The sequence below is a fragment of the Poecilia mexicana genome, unplaced genomic scaffold (assembly GCF_051168715.1).
Source record: "Poecilia mexicana isolate PSO_F unplaced genomic scaffold, ASM5116871v1 scaffold_13, whole genome shotgun sequence".
In the NCBI taxonomy this organism is placed as follows: Eukaryota; Metazoa; Chordata; class Actinopteri; order Cyprinodontiformes; family Poeciliidae; genus Poecilia; species Poecilia mexicana.
Window position 1 is genome coordinate 26,471,431 of NW_028263382.1, and position 18,184 is coordinate 26,489,614.

Here is an 18,184-nt window from a genome sequence, read left to right on the forward strand (position 1 = left end):
CACTTTCTCTGCCTGCATACATCTCACTTTCCACACTGGAGAGTCAGAGTGTGCGCCACAGCTGTGCAAGCAGTGGGAACCGGCGTCTACCGGGGTGCACTGACACGGAGCCCCCACAAGTAACAAACCCACACTTGTGCAAAACTCAATTTGTAGCCCCTGCAATAAAAATGGCTGTAGCCCTTGTCCAAAAGTCGTAACCTGCAAAAAGACAGAGTCGAGGAAATGAAAACCGGTTGCTACTGCTGGTTGAGAATGAACAATCTTTCAGGCCAAGGCCTGAAGGCAGAGGCGCAAAGTGACTAAACTTTAGTGACTTCCATGTTTAAAGACCCAGAACCAGTGAGGTTTCTACTTGGGTTAAACCAGCAACATAAAAAGGAAGCTTTGACATAACTGCAAAGCAGCAGGCCAAAAAAACTGAGTGTGAGTGCTTTAGTCGGGATAAAATATATCCACTGAGAAAAACTAAAGTTGCAGAATCCAAAGAGAAATTCAGCCTTTTCTTTACCTAAAAGCCATCAGGTTTTCAACTATACAAGATCCTGTAATGCTGCTGTTCTTAAATGGATCAAAGACAAAAAAAAAAAAAAGTCCTGATCTTAAGGAGACGTTACTCAGCTCTGTACTGCCTCACATGATGCTGTTAAGTTTAAATTATTTCCAACAAACTCAAACAATTCAACCATTTTCATGAAAAAGAAAATGTACCATAACAAAGTCTACCTTGCTACACATAATCGGTTGGAGCTTCCATATAGAGAGGGACACTTCCTGATTATAATAAGAGAAAAGATATCTCAAATTTGTCATTTGTTTCTTTTTCCAGTTGAGCCAAATTTATACCAAACTGACATGTGTGCACCACTCGTTTTTAACCATGTGATGTTCAGTACTTTAATATACAAACACAGCATTTCAAATGGCATCCAAAGCTACTCAAAATCAGTGCCTACATTTTTTTTAAAACAGTCTTAATACCAGCCAAGTTTCCCCAAATGACCTTAAAACCAGGAAAGAAAGAAAACGAGAAAGACGAGATACAATAAGACCAAATTAGAAGACACATTTTGATTTGTGAGGGTAACTAACTCAAAAAACACTGAAGGGAGGGTCACATCATAAACTGCGACATGTATATAAAGTGATGTTATGACACAGCTGTGATCAAAACAAACCAGTTCTTAACGCGTCTGCTCCTCCCTTCGCTCTTCAGTAACTCTCTCAGCGTCTCACACCCTCTAACCGCCCGGCGTAGGCCAAAGCCTTCTGGGGAATTCAAACATTTCAAATTCTGCATGTCTATGTAGCAAAAACAGAAACTTTCCAGAGTTACTGTCGAAAAATAAGTGAATCATAATCTAAATTTAAACCTGCCATGCTTGCGGCTCACCAGATTGTCCCGGTGATTTATGTGCATGTCCTAACCATCAACATCCGGTGTCTCCCGCTGGCAGAGTGACGTAAGACAAAAAAAAAAAAAAAAAAAAACAGAACAACTTCAAGTCACTCCTTCACTCTCTGCCACAGTTGCACCCGTTTCCCAGTTTGAAAAAGACACATGATAACAATAAAAGCCTCTACAAACTCTTTTTCAAGCAGGACCTGCATATCAGCACAACCTTGCAACATCTACAGTGACTCCCTAAATCTTCTGAGGAGTGGGACGACAACACTGACCCACGTCTCCCGTCAACTTTGACCTCCAAGCAGGAGCAGCCCGACAGCACGGAAGATGGGAAGAGGCGAGGCCACGGCTGAAGGCAGATATGCTCTGCGGTCGAAACGCTGGATACTCCTAGGATTGCACAATTTCCTAGAACCTGATTCTCTACGGTCAAACACTCACCCTGGAACCAGAGGGAGGGAGATATTTACATAGCTCAGTGGCACACGCTGAAATATTGTACGAGTGTGTTGAAACAGAGTTGCTTAAGGCCTGACAGTAAGCATGTTCGAGTGTTTTACCTTCTGGTTCTGGAGAGCAGGTTATGCCGCTTTCTGGCTCTTCTTGTGCTTATTTTACTCACCAGAACACGAACAAGAAATATCAACCGAACTGACAGCATTACGTCAACAACTATGTTGATGGTAATTACTTTATTATGCATATTTCCTAACAAACTGCATTGTTTAATGCATTAAATAAGTTGGAGACATTTGATCTCACACGCCAGCGTTTCCACTATGTGGACAGACATAGCAGGAGGTAGAAATAACAGGAGTTAATGGCCTGCAGGGATGTTTTAGTATCAATGTAGGGATGCTGCTCACACTAAACCCATACAGCGAATACTAATGGCAAGCTCTTTCATGGCGGACTTCCACAAAGTACGGCTTTGAAGAGCATCGCAGCAATCAAATGTCCTGCACATGTCTTGAAATCATGTCTGGTTTTGCTCAAAAAGTTGTAAAAGAAAATACAGTGAGTTCTGCACAGTATCACAAATGCTGTTGTTTTCTGGTGCAGAGGATTTTCCAGTGTTATCAGTCGAATATTCAACAATTAAAATGGTAAACGTAAAGATTTCTATCAAAAGCGTACTTACTGGAACAGAATAGATGTAAAAAAAAAAAAAAAAAGTAGCCTAAAAGCGAAATAAAACAATATGTATATGTTGTTTTGTTTTCTCCTTGTTTAAATCAAGTAAATTGTGCCTCTGGATTTGTACAGACTTTTCAAAAGTCATTTCCTCTCTTAACCTGACTCGCCTTTCCAGATTTATTTTCATTTTAAGATGAATTCATTGAAAATGTCGTGTAAGGCAAATACTGAATGAAAACATGGATTACTACAACTAAAATTATTATAAAATGAAGACAATTAAAATGAACAGGTGCAAAACTTTGCATTGCAATTAATCATAATTACTTTTTATGTTTGTTTGTTTGTTTTTTGTTCAATTTAAGAATAATTAATTACAATTGGATGATAAAGCCTATATTTTTCTGTGCATATTCAATGTGAAAGTCAGTTGTACTAGTATATTAGTATCTGTTCAAAAGAAAATAAATAAATAAATAGTTTCAGTCATTATTGCGTAAAAACTGATAACCAGCCCTTCTGGTTTATTGTCCATTTCTAAGAATTTCCTTATTATTATGGTAGCACATGCTTAACTTGTACAGAAACCGCAAGTAATCAGTCCCTTGGACCAATTACAGTTTTTACTTTTACAGTTTTATTTTAACAGTGAATTAAAAATTGAGATGTTAAACTTTTAGCTTCAGTCATATTGATACAGGATTGTAGTTTCCATTCCAATCAGGGATCTGAATCCTGCAAGTGGCTCATTTTTGTCTAGAACTGCAACTGCCTTGAGAGTTTCTCTTTGATAAACACAGCTTATCTACTTCTCCTCAGAAATATAAACAAAATATTTGATTTATTTCAAAATTTGCAATCCAACTTTGCATGCAAAACGTAAACTCTACGTCTTCCAGCGTACACCGAGCTCTCTTCACTAAACCACCTTTTGCACACGTTTTGCTGTATTTATATTAGCATCTTGACGTTCAAGGTCTAAAGATGTTCTCAGCTAAAAGCTCACCTTTCACAATCTTTGTTCTTTTCTAGCCATCACATGTGGTTAAGATGAGGCAAACTCAGTTCGTTCTGACCTGACAGACTGCATTCCCAGCGACCTTTTCCCTCATTGGGTAAAAAGAGCTGCATTCAAATATCTCCAACGGCTGTGACTAATACGAGCCGCGGCGCGGTGAGGTCGTCGTCTCTCCGAATAACCTTCCAACCAAAAAGCAGCTCCGAGCAATGTTTACATTTTTTTAGCCCGTGTTTTCCTTAATTTTATCTCCTGGAGTTAGGGCATAAATGGAAGTCAGCAAAGATTAAAAAAAAAAAAAAAAAGAAAAAGGGAGAGCCTGGACTTGTGCAGACTCAGGGTTGTGGTATTTGTGGAGTTTAGCAACCAACGCTGGGATGTTCAGAGTACTATTAGGAAGACAAACATGAGCAAAACGTCAAACTTTTCCCCATTTCAAAGTCTGAGCTGTGTCACTGCTCTGACTCATGAACCATTACAGCAGCAAACTTGTGCCGTGTCTTGCAGGCTGTAACCTCGACTAAAATGAAAGTTTCCTCATTGTGAAAATTCCTGGATCGCAGAGTTTCATATCTTAGGGGAATTTCTGGGAATTTTTTATTTATTTTTTTTTATTCTACAGCCCTGCTTGATTCAGCAGATACCGACCCCCACCGCAGATGGATTCAGAGTTAGAAATTTACTCATTTCACTCCTCATCAGGGGAGATTAGGAAATGGTGGATCCTCAGGAGCGGCTGGAACGCTGCAACAGGAAATGAACTCTGACATAAGTGCTATGGACCTTGGGGCCACTACAGTGTCCTGGAAAGTTCTGGCACTGAGAAAGTAAAAAAATTTAAATAAAAAAATTAAAAATACCCAGATCCCTCCCCGGAGCAAAAATCAAACTCAGAAAAACCTATTTACAGTCCTCAAGAAAAAAGGCATGGCAGAAATATACAGCATTTTCTAAAAACAAACAAAAAAAAACTTAGTTTACTTAAAACTTGTATGTATAAAATGGTTTCCAATAGTCAAAATAAAATCCTAAAAGTTTTTTTTTTCCTAGAATTGGGTCTGATGGGCAGATAGAATATTGAAAATGTATTTTCTTTTCATGATCATCAATTGCATCACATCCAAATCACCGCCCATTTTGGGGCCCTTAAATGCATCATGCACCTTTTTATTGGTTTGACAAAAACTTTTGAGGCGCAAATAGAAATGATGATGTAATGCTTTCTTTCTTTTTCTGTCAAATCCTCTGTTTTCCTCTGTCAAATGAGCCACAACACATAGTTTGTCTTATATGGTATAGTCCTTGTGAATATGGGGAGGGGAAATGAGTTTGGTCAAAATCCAAATCAGCAGATCAGACCTCAGAGAAAACAAATAATTGGCATATCAGCCAAGAAAAGCCTGATGGTTGCGTCTCTGCATGCCATGACATAAAAATGCAGCTGGTGCTTTTTAAAGCTTGGCTTTAACATTATACAGACAAAAATCTGGACCAAAGAGATGTGCTTTTTTTTTTTTTTAAATCCATATAAAATTCCTCAACATTTTTCACAGCACTGTACATGATGAAACCCTTTATTTTCCTACAGTCTGCATTCCAGCCAATTCATGACTAAGAAGCTTGTTCTTTTTTAGCATAAACAAAGATTGTATTGGCTCAGCAGTACTAATAATTACAGTAACAAGGTCAGGATATGGCTATCACAGAGACAGTGATCCATCTTTCTAGCGTGCAGATGGACCAGACGGCAGCTCAACAAACGCAGCCAAAGCACAACAAAAACGGGAGGAGGCAGCAGGTCTGCCATTTTAAAACTCCATACTGTGCCGGACTCAAATGATCACATCCAGGGAACGTCTTCATGCATCCATACAGAACTAACCTGGGAATTTTAACCTTGTTCAGCATTTATTCTGTATCCAAAAACCCAGACTGTCTCCAACGGAGTGATGAGAAATTGAAGTAACATTTCTCGTAGCAAAAATATTTCACTACAGGTTTAATGTAGTTCATTGTGAAAAGTACTACTTGTTTGGACAAGTTATTTGAAGATAATATAAAAATTCATCTTTAGACGATACCCTAGAACCTTCCAAATTTTTAAAGAACATATTCAGACACGTAAAAAGAACCCAGAAAATGACATTATTTTGCACATTTAAAAAAAAAAATAAACCTGTGAAGTAACCCTGGAAACTGAAAGTACAGAAACTGTAAAAAATAAATAATAATGATGATGATAATAAATGGATGACTGCAGTAAAAAGGTTTCACAGCGGCGCCTCACCGTTATCTTTCATATCCATCTTTCCCTCTCGTGCCACCGCGTCAAACGCCCGCCACTTTCTTTTTCATGGCCGTTTTCCAAGCTGTGAGACAATGGCTTGGACATCATTAGCTAAGTGGTGGCTGGATGACAAGCGCCAGCGCCGCAATCGATAACGGCGTGGGCCCTGGACCGGCCGCTGGTGGAGCACCGCTTACTCATCAGCCCCTGGGCCTGCCGGAGCCGGAGCTCGGGCCAGATGCTGGGCCGAAGCCAGATAAGGGATGTGAAGGTGTCAGGGGCCCGCTGCCTGTGATAACAAACGGCTATGAACGACCACCTTATCTTCTCACCTCAAAGGGGTAATGACGCCCACCGTCACACAGCTGCCAACAGCGCAGAACCGCTCCTGACAGTTATGAGGATGCCTACATTGTTTGTGTATTGAGGGGGGGCCGTAATCTTTAACACCGTTTATTTCTGGCCTCGCGACTGAACACGACGATGAACGACGTCCCGCGTCAATTCTCAAACGTCCAAAGTCGAGCTACAGCCAAACTGGAATACTAAACGCCAACGGCGAGATAACCACAGCTTCGCGTCAGAACGCCTGCAGCAAGCGACGACTGAGGAATACCTAATCCGAAAGTCGTAAACCAAGTCCTGAAATAAAAGAGACCGTGTCAGCACCTGTTCGCTGGGGAGATGCCAAACAGGTGGGCAGATCCTCCTCCGGTGGCGTGTGAAGCTAACATCTAATGACAAGGTGGTGCCCTTCCTCCACGCTTAAAGACAACTCGCCCCAGCCCTGCTCCACAAGGACAACAGCAAAAAAAAACAAACTGAAGCTGGGAACAGAAAAAAATAAATAAATAATCTATTAAGCGACAGATAAACAACATGAGAAGAGGAAAACAGGCGCAGGGCTGAGACTAAGTGATCAATGAAGTTGGTGGGAAGTTCAGCAGAAGTCAGAAGCTCTGCTCTCAGGAGGGCCGTGCGGTTGTGCCCGCCGCAGAACCTTTTCTCCATCCCTTTCCGCTCCACTTCTGTTGTCTCCCCCTTTTCTCGGATGCAAATCGCTCTGTGATTAAAAGCCGCCAACTTTAATTAGAATACATTTGAAGCAGAACACCCCTGTGCCTCTCAGTCTCCACCTCTCCCTTCTCCATCCGAGCGCTGCAGGTGAGCGAGGACACTGCCAGTGGCGGAGTCAAAATCCACGGAGGGACAGACTAATAAACAGTCAAGGCAGAGGACAAGTAAACTTCAAGCGCAAACGATGTCAATATTAACAGAAGTATCGAATCCTATTCTTACAACTTGTTTAATTTTAAAAGTCACAAAGAAATTCTCCACAGGAAAGGACCAAACAAATTTTTAGCTCAGACATCGTACAAGTTTTTATGCATTGGTTGATAATATCGGAGTTGTTCTTTGCAATAAAACCTATTACCATCTGAAAATCTATTTATTTATACTCAAATGCTATACAAATATTTGATCCCCACCCATGAAAACCTTATCAAATTCACTCTTTTTTTTTTTGAGGGGGACAATGTGATGATGTGGTTCAGCATCTCCCTCGTTGGAAAAACAAGTATTGTAATCACCGGAGACGATCTCAGAGCAGGGAGACAAAACAACGAGATTCTGCCATGAGTGGAAATCCCATATCTTCCACTCAAACTATCCTCCAAAAGGTCAATGCCCGACCCGAACCCTGCTGAACCCTCGTGGCATCAGCCTGGGTGTGCTGCTCACGTCAGAGAGACCAAGGTTGCTAGACTGACTGATTTGTGACAAACGCTGGTAGGGGAACGTTACACAACCACACATGAGCGAGCGACCAAGCTGGCGAACACCATGCAGACCGGATGACTGCGGCTGATCAGGATGGTAAAGCTTTACGTTTGTAAAATAGTTCTGGAAAGATACAAAAGTGAGCATTTTGCATGAGGACCAACTTAAAATGCTTAAAAGTGGGAATTGTCCATTTTCCCAGAAATATTGCTAAAGCATATTTAGCGTTCTCATATCTTACCTTACCTTATAATCTGGTAGTTCTATTGTTTTGCTCTGACTTTATGCCCAGAAACGTATTACATTATTTTACATAATGTTCCAATGCCCTGACAAACTCATACCACCCAATGCGCATATCTTACTATAACAACCAGTAAGCAAATCACCTTTAAATATGTTTTGTTGATTATTTGACAAATGCTGTGCCATGTTTCAATCTATGGTTTCTAATATTTACGCTGCATTTTTGGAGCCAAACAGCAGCTCTGTTTGCTGTCAGTTATGATATTTACCAAGCAGATTTGAGAAAAGCTGAAAAATTTCAGTTCTGTGGGGTTTTTTCTTCTTCTTTTAGTTCAAATACAAGCCATTACACCGGACAAGCAGCTTGCAGCCTTAGCCTCAGTCTTTCTGACACGCCCAAGCTGTTGGTTCAGAAGTCTCTCTTCGCCATTTTCACAAATGCTAAGATAATCTCAAACTTATTGTTTGCTTATATATACACAACAATAAAACCACAGATATGTGACTTTCTGCTTACAGAAAACAGCAGGCACTGAACCTTGCTGAAGCGGTAGGTCGGATGCCAAAACACAACTACAACCAGATCTATCAAAACGGAAATAAGGTGTGTGCTCACCTGACATGATTCAGAGCAGCAGGCATGCACAAAAGTGTTTAGCAAACAGAAAGCAATTTACTGACTGACTACCAGGAGCTTAGGAGACTCCATTCCAGTCGATGAGGCACATTCTTGTCCTGATCAGGGTGGTTATAAACAGGCGGGCTGTTGTCCAACTGTCCTCATTACAGAAAGAAACAAGCATTACTGTCCCGTTGCTTTATGCCTCCGCCAATAAATCAGGTTTGAGATTACATCCAAGTACATCAACACTCTTAATAGTCAAGTGTATTTATGGTGCACCGCAAAAGCTGATTCTGGTCAAAGACAAGGGCTGTGGTTCACAAAGATGATAAATCATATTGATGTTTTTGCACGCAGAAGTGCGTCACCAGAAGTTAAAGTTAGCTTTTAGTTCCTCGGTTTGGATGTCGTAAAACGACGCGACATCAAATGGTTTTAATCATCTCATCCTGAGGCAATATTATGCTGTAAAACATCGTTTCCTGACATTCTTGTGGGCATTAAATTTTTCCAGACCAACATACCAGCAGTAGGAATATAACTTGAGTCCTTGTCAGAAAGACAGTAATTGTCTTGTTGACAAGCATTCAGTAGTCTTGTTCATCGGACCACTGATCTGACATTGTGGTAACTTAATCCACCACATATGTGTGTGATCTTAGTTTAAACCTTGATTTGTGAACCTGATGCAAGTTGTTTTTAAACAGTTTTTTTTCCCCCTTCTTCTTCTTTTGGGCAAGGTGTAACATGTTGCTCAGTCCTTCAAATACTCAGATCCAAATCTGACTCGGAAAAGATTGCATCAAAGTCATATGAAAACCGAACAATAAGGAAAAGCTCCATAGATGATGGTGATAGACTGAAATTAAAAATGGCTGTAATCTCTCTGAGAAGGGCAGTCATTTCAGATATTAAATGACTTTTGTTGGATGTAGTACGTCTGAATTTCCCCTCTGTGGAACAATAAAGGCTATTTCTATTCTGTTCTTTTATTTGGCAAAAATGTACAATATTTAACTTGAATTGCTGTTTGGAATAAAAATGCTTATTTTAAGTGCTTCATTTGAATTTAAATAAACCAAAGATTCAGCTTACCGAAGTTTTAAGTCACACTTGAAGTGTTGGACATGTTTTTGACAATTCCTCGCTATCGTCACTTCATGCAGCTTGAAAATTGCTTTTGTTTAGTTCTAATTAAACCAGCTGCGATTTCCTCCCAATTTGTCTTTTTGTGTCAATCAGTACTTCTGGTGTCTTTTGAGATTATAACCAGCATGCTGGGCTGTGTTAGCAGTCACATGAGCAACATCTGTGCGTTCACCCCATAGTCAAGTTTTAACATCAAGTTTTCACCATACTTGATGTTAGCTTTAAAAAAAAAAAGTAAATGCCAAAGTGACAGTTCACATCTCTTGCTGTGACACGATGCAGTAGAACAGTGTAATCCCAAAAGGACTGTGTGTTCAGTAACCATGACAACCACTGATTGACGTCAGGTGAGCTCGGTCAGATGAGAGAACAGTGAAGAAGCTACAAGAAAACTTTTAGTTACTGAAAAAAGGAAGGGGTCGGGGGAATCTGCTATTTCTAACTATACGTAAACACAAAACACTAAATGATTTCAGGCCACATCAAACGACAACACACTTTTGCAGAGTCACTGTTTCAAAGCAAAGAGTTCACAATATCTGGAATTATGAAAAATTTAAAATATAAAAGTGACCAAAAAATTACTTGTAAAACATGTCATGATATACCAACAATTCATTCATGCTGCGGTAGAGAGAGCGAGAGCAAGACTTTCACCGAGTAAGACAAACACATGGAGAGATGTCTTTTTCATACTGACTGCTAACATAGAGTGGTTAGCAGGATATTCTTGGAGTTAGGTTGGACATTTACCCATGATGCAACACCGATTACTGATTTGGGACACCTCAGGGCCTGCTAGGCATTTCAACTATTTCTCCTTAACCAACTTCTCTCTGCTCTCCTCCTTAGATGTGTTTCTGCCTTTGGATTTCTAGATTATTTTGATTGCACATTACAACACTTCCACTTCTATATGACCCCACTGACTTTCATATTCCATATTGGAAACTTTGATTTTAACCTTAGTTTCTGTTGAATACATGCACACTTCAGGAAACTTTTATATATGGAGTGCCTCTCTTTTTGTTGTGGCCTTTTAAGACAGGTCATAACAGGGGAGGTTAGAATCATTCGGTCTGGCAAAACCATATAATAAAGAAACAGCTCTCTCACAAAGCGCCTCAAAATCGCCTCCGTGTCTAGCATACGTATAAAATAACCCCACTTCCAGCAGAGGCAGAGGAATAAAGTTTTAAACGCCGTTCTTGCATCTTTTATTATGGTTCTCGAATAGAAAATTGAACAGAATCAAATTAAAGTTTTACAAAAACCAGAGCTCGGCCACAGAACTTTCATCGGCGCATCTGTAAGATGAACTTCCAGCCGTAGAGGCTCAGCCTTCTTCTGTCTGTTGAGAAGCATCAAAAACTGCTTGAGATAATAACGAGGAGCGGAGCTTTTAGACAGGCTTTTAGCTTAAAAAGGTCATCGCTTAACACCAGTCATTTGTGTCATAATTAATTACTACCTACAACTTTTTATGACAGCATTTATTTCTTATAATTTAGTACTTCACTCCATCTTGCCAATTACAGGATCCAAGTTATCAGTTGCACCAGTATTAAAGGCAGACCCCTTGGGGCATTCGAGAGTTATCGCTTTTACAAGAATCAGATGACCCAAAAGTATCCCCCCTTTGGCCTCACATGGATGCATAATGAAACAGACCTCTGCCCTTTTCCAGCTCCTCTCCTCACCTTTGACCCTGTGTCTCTCCACTTCTTCTGGCCCACCTCTTCCCTCCGACGCAGCCACGCATCATAGGTGGACTTCCTACAGGAAGCCCAGGGGAGCCAACAGCGAGATTCTCCAGTGAGAAAGTTAAACAAAAAACATCATCATGGAGTCCCCCTTCTGCTTGCACCAGCCCCAAATCTGACAGAAAAAGAGTGGGTCTGAACATCAGGTTGACAAAAATTAAATAATCAAATCAGTGTCATTGAAGATTATGACACTGACAGCGTTTAAAGATAAACGCTGTCACGTTTATCTTTAAACATTTGAATTTCAGTGGGAACTCCACCGTCTACAGTCTGTCAACGTATCAAGCCGTAAGCAGCAACACTGACTCATCCCAAAAATAATCAGACACCATTACACCCATTATGTGTAATGGAGGATGTGTTCAAGCGTATCTAATCTTTTTTTTTTTTTAAGTTAGTTCCCAAGGCAACCTGCCAACCCGGTTGAACTTTAAACCTGCAGAACATGCTGGAGCTGGATGCAGGTAAAACAAACTGTGTGTGAGCGACTACGGCAGCACAAGTCCAACCTATTGACCTCTGAGCAGTGGCCTAATTTCACTGCCAGAGACTCAATCATAACATCTTATCTGCGGACGTGCTGACTCATGGAATTCGGCTGGGCCACGGCAAAGCAGCAGGGTTACTTATGGCCGACATTGATTGGTCGATCCATGAGCACAAACACCAAAAGGGCACATACCAGAGACACGGCCTGAAGCAGAAACTGGCAGCAGTTCGCTCGCGCTTTGTTTCACTCTTTGCTGCCTCCGAACTGACAGCCGACTTTGTTGTGTCACTCTTTTACTTTTTCCTCGCTCTTCCCAGAATTCCCTGCTCTCGGGCTCTGCATGGCTCTTCCACATTGCCACAGCCCCTTGTTCCTCTGTTGTGTAATTGGAGCTGGAATGGCAAAACAACGGCCGCTCGTTTCCAGAGGTCACCATTCCTCTGTGGCTCACATCCTGGTTCTTCGTCTCTATGGTCACACTAAGTCCAAATGCTGTGTTACTGTTGTTTAATGATTTAAATGTGACTTAAAGATAAAATAAACGATAGCATGCAGCGCTGTGGGGGTTTTTTTTCTCGATAAAAATAAAGCTATGTAACAACGTATGGATTTCCACAGTAGGATTTATTTTACAAATGCAAAGTTACTGGAATGTTCTTGAAGAAACAAAAACGCTAATTCAACGTTTAAGAATCAAGCAGATTCTTAAACGAGGAGGTAAGTTGTATCTGAGCCAAAGTTTAACACTGATAACTCCTAATCTACGGATGCTACTGAAGATGGAAACATCAACAATGGCAAAGACTGTCTTCAGACTTTAACTGGCACAAATATGTGTCCCATTGTTGCAGTTGTACAAAACACTTGTTTGCACCTCTAAAAGGAGATATAGCATTGAAAACAATAAAAAAAAAACAAACGGATTCATTCAAAAGAACTCAGATCAGTTCCCTTAAGCCTTATGTCAAGTCACCAGAAGTAAGTGTGCTTGGAAGCTTGCACAACAAATCGAAGAACTGACTATGACATGTTGTTCTACAGGGGGGGAAAAGTACATCTAAGCCAAGTCTGATTTTACAAAAGCATCTGGATAGTAACTAAAGCGTTTTTTCAGAACCACATAGAAAATATCCGCAGGATACAGCACAACAGAAATGTCTTTGTGCTCCAAAATAATACACGTGTTGTGATAAACTGTGAGGTGATTTTGAGTTACAAAGTGAAACCAATCTACTTGGATCACTGGGTTTAATTTCGAATTATTTTCACGGTCATTTAATTTAAGGGACTAATGCAGAGGACTGTGTGAAGTCCTATAAATCATCTGCAAATTTGTAACGAGCTCGGGAGCAGAAACAGCGGGGACAGAGGAGGCCTCAGTTCGACTGACGCGGGCACACTTTCTAATGGAAATTCAGATACAATCATCCCAGAATGCACTTCTCTCTGCCTAATAATCGGACACTAAAACAAGGCGGTCATTGAGAGGAGAGAGTGACTCTAATCTGGTCCAGAGAACTCCAAAGCTGACCACTATAATTAACTTCTTTTATGCACCAAACACAGACTTCCAGGAAAAAATAATAATAATAATCACAAAAAATTCACTCCTTTGAACTACCAGTGGGGGTGGGGGGAATGATGAAAGTGCAATTTCACAAGTGGGGAAATTTGCCATGCTGGGTGTATGGAGTCAGCTCATGCTGACAGGTGGAACAGTTGTGAAATTTGCAAACGAGCAGGTAAGTGGCCTGTGATTTACCCAGCAGAGCACTGGCAAATAAAAGCTGGGGTCAATGTGGGCAAAACATGAGGGAAGTAGTGGCTGTGAGGTTTATTATAACTCTCTTACTCTTTGATAAAATAAATTGAGTTAACCTAATGTCAGATTTTCTGGATCTCTCTGATTTGATAATGACAGAAAAAGTGTAAAATTTTTTTGCACCGATAGGAAAATCTGGGCCGATGTCAACATCCTGTTATGGCCGATGACAGATGTTTACCAATATAATATATATTACATTATATATATATTGTGACACCTTGAAAAAAAATGACCACACTGCTGACTTCACCACTGCTTATCTGCTTCGGTTAAACTCCCAAAACTCCTTCGCTGCATTACTATGAGACATGACTAAGCAAACAACATGTGAACATCCTCCTCCCTTCTCTCTCAAGAATCAAATAGCAACAATAAGGAAATAACTACTGATTATTAATATCAGCCCAGTTTTATTAGTCAGACCAATACCGATATGTTCAGAAAATGACTAATATCGACCGGTACCGATGTTAGTGCCGATATATTGTACATCCCTAGTTTGTTTGTTTGTTTTTTTAATCAATTGACCAACCAATCACAAATCAGTGCAGAATCTGGGAAAACTGACTAAATCTGAGTCTGTGCATCTTTACAAACCACCTTTCTTACTCTGATATTAAGAAATAGAGAGATTTTGTTATTTAGACTGCATGCCATACCCTGTTCAGATCAGGATCTATCATCCAGTGACCTCAGCAAAAACAAAACAGAAAAAAAAATGTATCTGCATCCCTGGCCTACATCCTGATGAGCCAAGTCTGCATCCTCTAATCTCAGGAACACGGTCAAAACCCAAGGCCTGCCATCTCGATCCACAGCCCTGAGGCAGAATGTCAGGGGTGAATGCGGCTAGCTAGCCCGCCGCCTGAACAAATGGCACAACTATTAGAGTAAGACGAGACTTCCCAGAGAGGTGTGACTGCATTGCAAAGGCCCCAATCAAGCACAGCAGAGGAGAGCTGACAGCTGCTAATGCATTTACCTGTGACTACAACAAAAAAAAAAAAGAAAAAAATCATCTTTCTGGGAAAATCTATACACGCATGCGTTTACTCAGTCTGCTTGGTCATCCTAATAAAGCCTGGATTAAATCTAAAAAAGAAAGACTTATCAAATGTACTCAGTCAAAACACGCCGGGCAAATGTGGGATTATGAGTCACTAGATTTGCCGGAACAAGCCGCCCCATCCACAACACATAGCATCAGAGACAACACACAATCAAATGACAAAGTTCCTGTTTCTTTGCAAATGCCTCAGTTGTCACGCAATGACACAGCAGTCGCTGCAGCTACAACTCAAAGTCCCCCCTGCATGTTGAGGACAGGCCACAGTTATCTCACCCTGTGGGGAATACTTCACAGCCAGCATCCACTTGTAAAAAGAAAAGCACTCAAGTCCAGCAGAGGGACTCGAGCAGAAAGGGAGTGGCTGCAGAAGCGATGGCCGGCCTGCGTTGAAATAAAACCGTGACACATCAGTGAATGACCTCGCAGTAAAAGAGAAAATGCTTGTGACAGCAATCGTTCCTAACTTGACTTCCCTCTAAATCAATCCTAATATTAGAAAAGGCGTAATTGGTGTGTGTGCCATCTGAAAAGATCTGAAGCAATTTGTCCCATAGAAAAGGGAAAATATAGAAATGCACCGATCAGCTTCTACCGGCCGAAACGACAATCTTTTTTTTCACCTGATACAGCAAGGTGAAAAGGGAGTGCAAGGTTCATTTACAGTGGTTGTAGCTTTGAATCCTACAGACAATTATGGACCTACAAAAGTTGCCTCATTTGTTCTCAAGAGCATTCGTCCTTGGCACAGATTGGACTTATTCAAGTCAAAAAAGTCCATCAAAGGACATGCTGCCGGTCAATGAGCTTACAGACTATATATAAATGGTAGGAGTTCTTCATTTTGATGTGTTTAATGAAGAGCCAGGAGGGGAACAAATAGAAATTTCAGTATTCAACCTGCCGCTCAATCTGAGTCAACTGAGGATAAATCAGACGGTTGTGATTTCTACCCATTTCGTACATCTCTGTAAGTCAACTTGAAGCTTACTCCCAATTTCTATAATACTACAAGAACATTCAATTTTGGAACATAAATACACTCAGTCCACTTTATTTAATAAGACATAGATTAGGTAGCAAACATACGCCTCTGTAGCTATCATATCCTGCCCTTTAATGAATGCATGATGATGTAGAGTTTCTCCAGGCCTGGCAAAATCATTCAAACAATTTAAAGGTTTGAGGTCCACATTTTTTACAATCTTCCTATTCCATATTGAAACCAGCATACCTTAGAGTGGCTCTGAATACGAATATAATAAAAACATGTATCATCATTAGGGGGAAAAAAATCATTATTGCTACAACTAAGGGCTTCAAATCGTGCCAGCCCTGTGTGTGTGTGTGTGTGTGTGTGTGTGTGTGTGTGCGTGTGTGTGTGTGTGTGTGTGTGTGTGTGGGGTGGAATGGGGTTGACTCCCAATTCTCTTGTTATTCGCAGGAGCTCAGCACAACACAAGCTGCACTCCTCAGAATACGATAAACACCCTAAAATATCGGCTTATTAAACTGCTATGATAATGTATGGAAAGGAAGAGTCTACATACCACAAGCAGTCCTGTCTTCCCAGCTCTCGTCCACTCCGTTCTTCCTCTAACGTCGCTCCTCTGCGACTCACGGCCGGGAAAAGACTTTTTTTTTAAATGTAAAAAAAAAAACAAAAAAAAAACATAACACTCCCCAGAAACACTCGCATCAATTTTTTTTTTTCCGCTTTTCTAGTAAACACGCCGTCTGGCCCATAAGAGCTCATCCCCCCCGCGCTGTAGTCTGAAGTTTTCAGACATGAGCATTTGCACTTTCTCTTTCAGGAGGAAAAAACAGAACTCATTTCTTATTAAAAGCAGCAGCAGTTAAAAAAAAAAGAGAAAGAAAATCTTCCCAAAATAAAAGAGAAAAGTCCCGTCCTTTTCACATAGGCTGGAAATGTCTGGCGAGGAGAGAGAAAAAGAGGGGGGAAGGCGTTGGGAAGCGCTGTTTCGGTGTGTTTTCCCCTTCTTGGATCACCACCACGTTGTTTTCACCAATTATTGTTTCCTTTGTTGTGTCTGAAATAAAAAAAAAGAAGAAACAAACCAAAACAAAAGAGTCCGTATGGAAGCCGATTCGGAGCTCTGCCGTCATTTACAGCAACGCTATTTTCAGAGTAAGGACAGCTCGTCGTGAGGCGCTGTGTTTTCCTTTCTCATGTTAAGCCCCTCTCGCTGGATAAATGCGTGACGTTGAGAACGAGCCGATTTTTTTCCCTCAGCTTCCCCAATAATGGCGGACCGTCTCCTCTCCTATTCACAGAAAGCAGAGAGAGTCTCTCCCCTCCCAGCGGTTGATGCCACAATTACAGCACAAACAGCACAGCCCAACAAGGCACTATAAATGTGACAAAAAGCATTATGGATGACATTTACTTTAGGCCAGGATGGCCAGAAATAGGGGTTTATTTTTTATTTTAATGATGTCTGACTAATTTTAAATAATTATGACCTTTGAATTATTTGGGTATTTAAATAAAGCGAATAAAAATAAAACCATAGAGTAATCTCAACCCTACGTGCAAATGTCATCTTAATTTAATTTTTACATAACTTTGGCTTTTTTGCCACAAATCTTAGTCAGTTTTTGTATTTTAGGATTAAATATTTTTTTCCCCCAGGATTTTCACTCTTCCATATCTGCACCTATATAATTATTGTTTTGTGGTCATTGGTTCAATTCAGATTATATATGTAGTGCAATTTCACAACAAATATCATTTCAAGAAGTAGTTTCAGTTCAACATCGCTGTTTTAACCATAAGCTTTATCAGAAAGGAAAGTTTTTAAGGCTATAGTCTTTATAGTAGTAGTATAGCCTGCCTCACTAAAACCTTAAACATCTCCCTCAAATTCTGGGACCAAATCTGAGACCAAAGCATCGTGTTAGGAGAGAGCAATCAGAACCCTGATGTAAGATTTTGTTTCATTATTAAGGGCTTTGTGTGTGTGTGTGTGTGTGTGTGTGTGTGTGTGTGTGTGTGTGTGTGTGTGTGTGCGTGTGTTTGTGCGTGTGAGAAGGAGAATCTTAAACTCTATTCTGGATTTAATGGGGAGCCAGTGGAGGTTCTTTTCATAAACACTATACCCTTTTGTTTGTCTTTTTTTATGCCAATAGGTAACTTTGCAGTCAACAAAAATCCCATTCAGAATTTCCCAAGGCTCCATCTTCATTCCCTATAATGTATGCGACCAGTAGCTCAGAATATGACAATGATAAGCTGCCATAATAATGCAGATGATACGCAGCTCTACGATACGATGAGCTATGAGCCCATGAACCCATCCAAGCACTGAATATACACGCAGAACAAATCAGGGCATGGATGTCAAAATCGCCTTTTTATCATCTAAGG

At 40.6% G+C, this 18,184-nt stretch overlaps 1 protein-coding gene across 1 annotated transcript in view; it reads right to left on the bottom strand.

Annotated features, from left to right (window-relative positions):
• Positions 1–17,099, bottom strand: part of arhgap35a (Rho GTPase activating protein 35a) — a 75,679-nt gene extending 58,580 nt beyond the window's left edge. Inside the window, exon 1 of the mRNA XM_015013879.2 lies at positions 16,347–17,099. The gene's annotated coding sequence lies outside the window, so the exon portion shown is untranslated. The remainder of the gene's footprint in view (positions 1–16,346) is intronic.
• Positions 17,100–18,184: the final 1,085 nt, after the last annotated feature.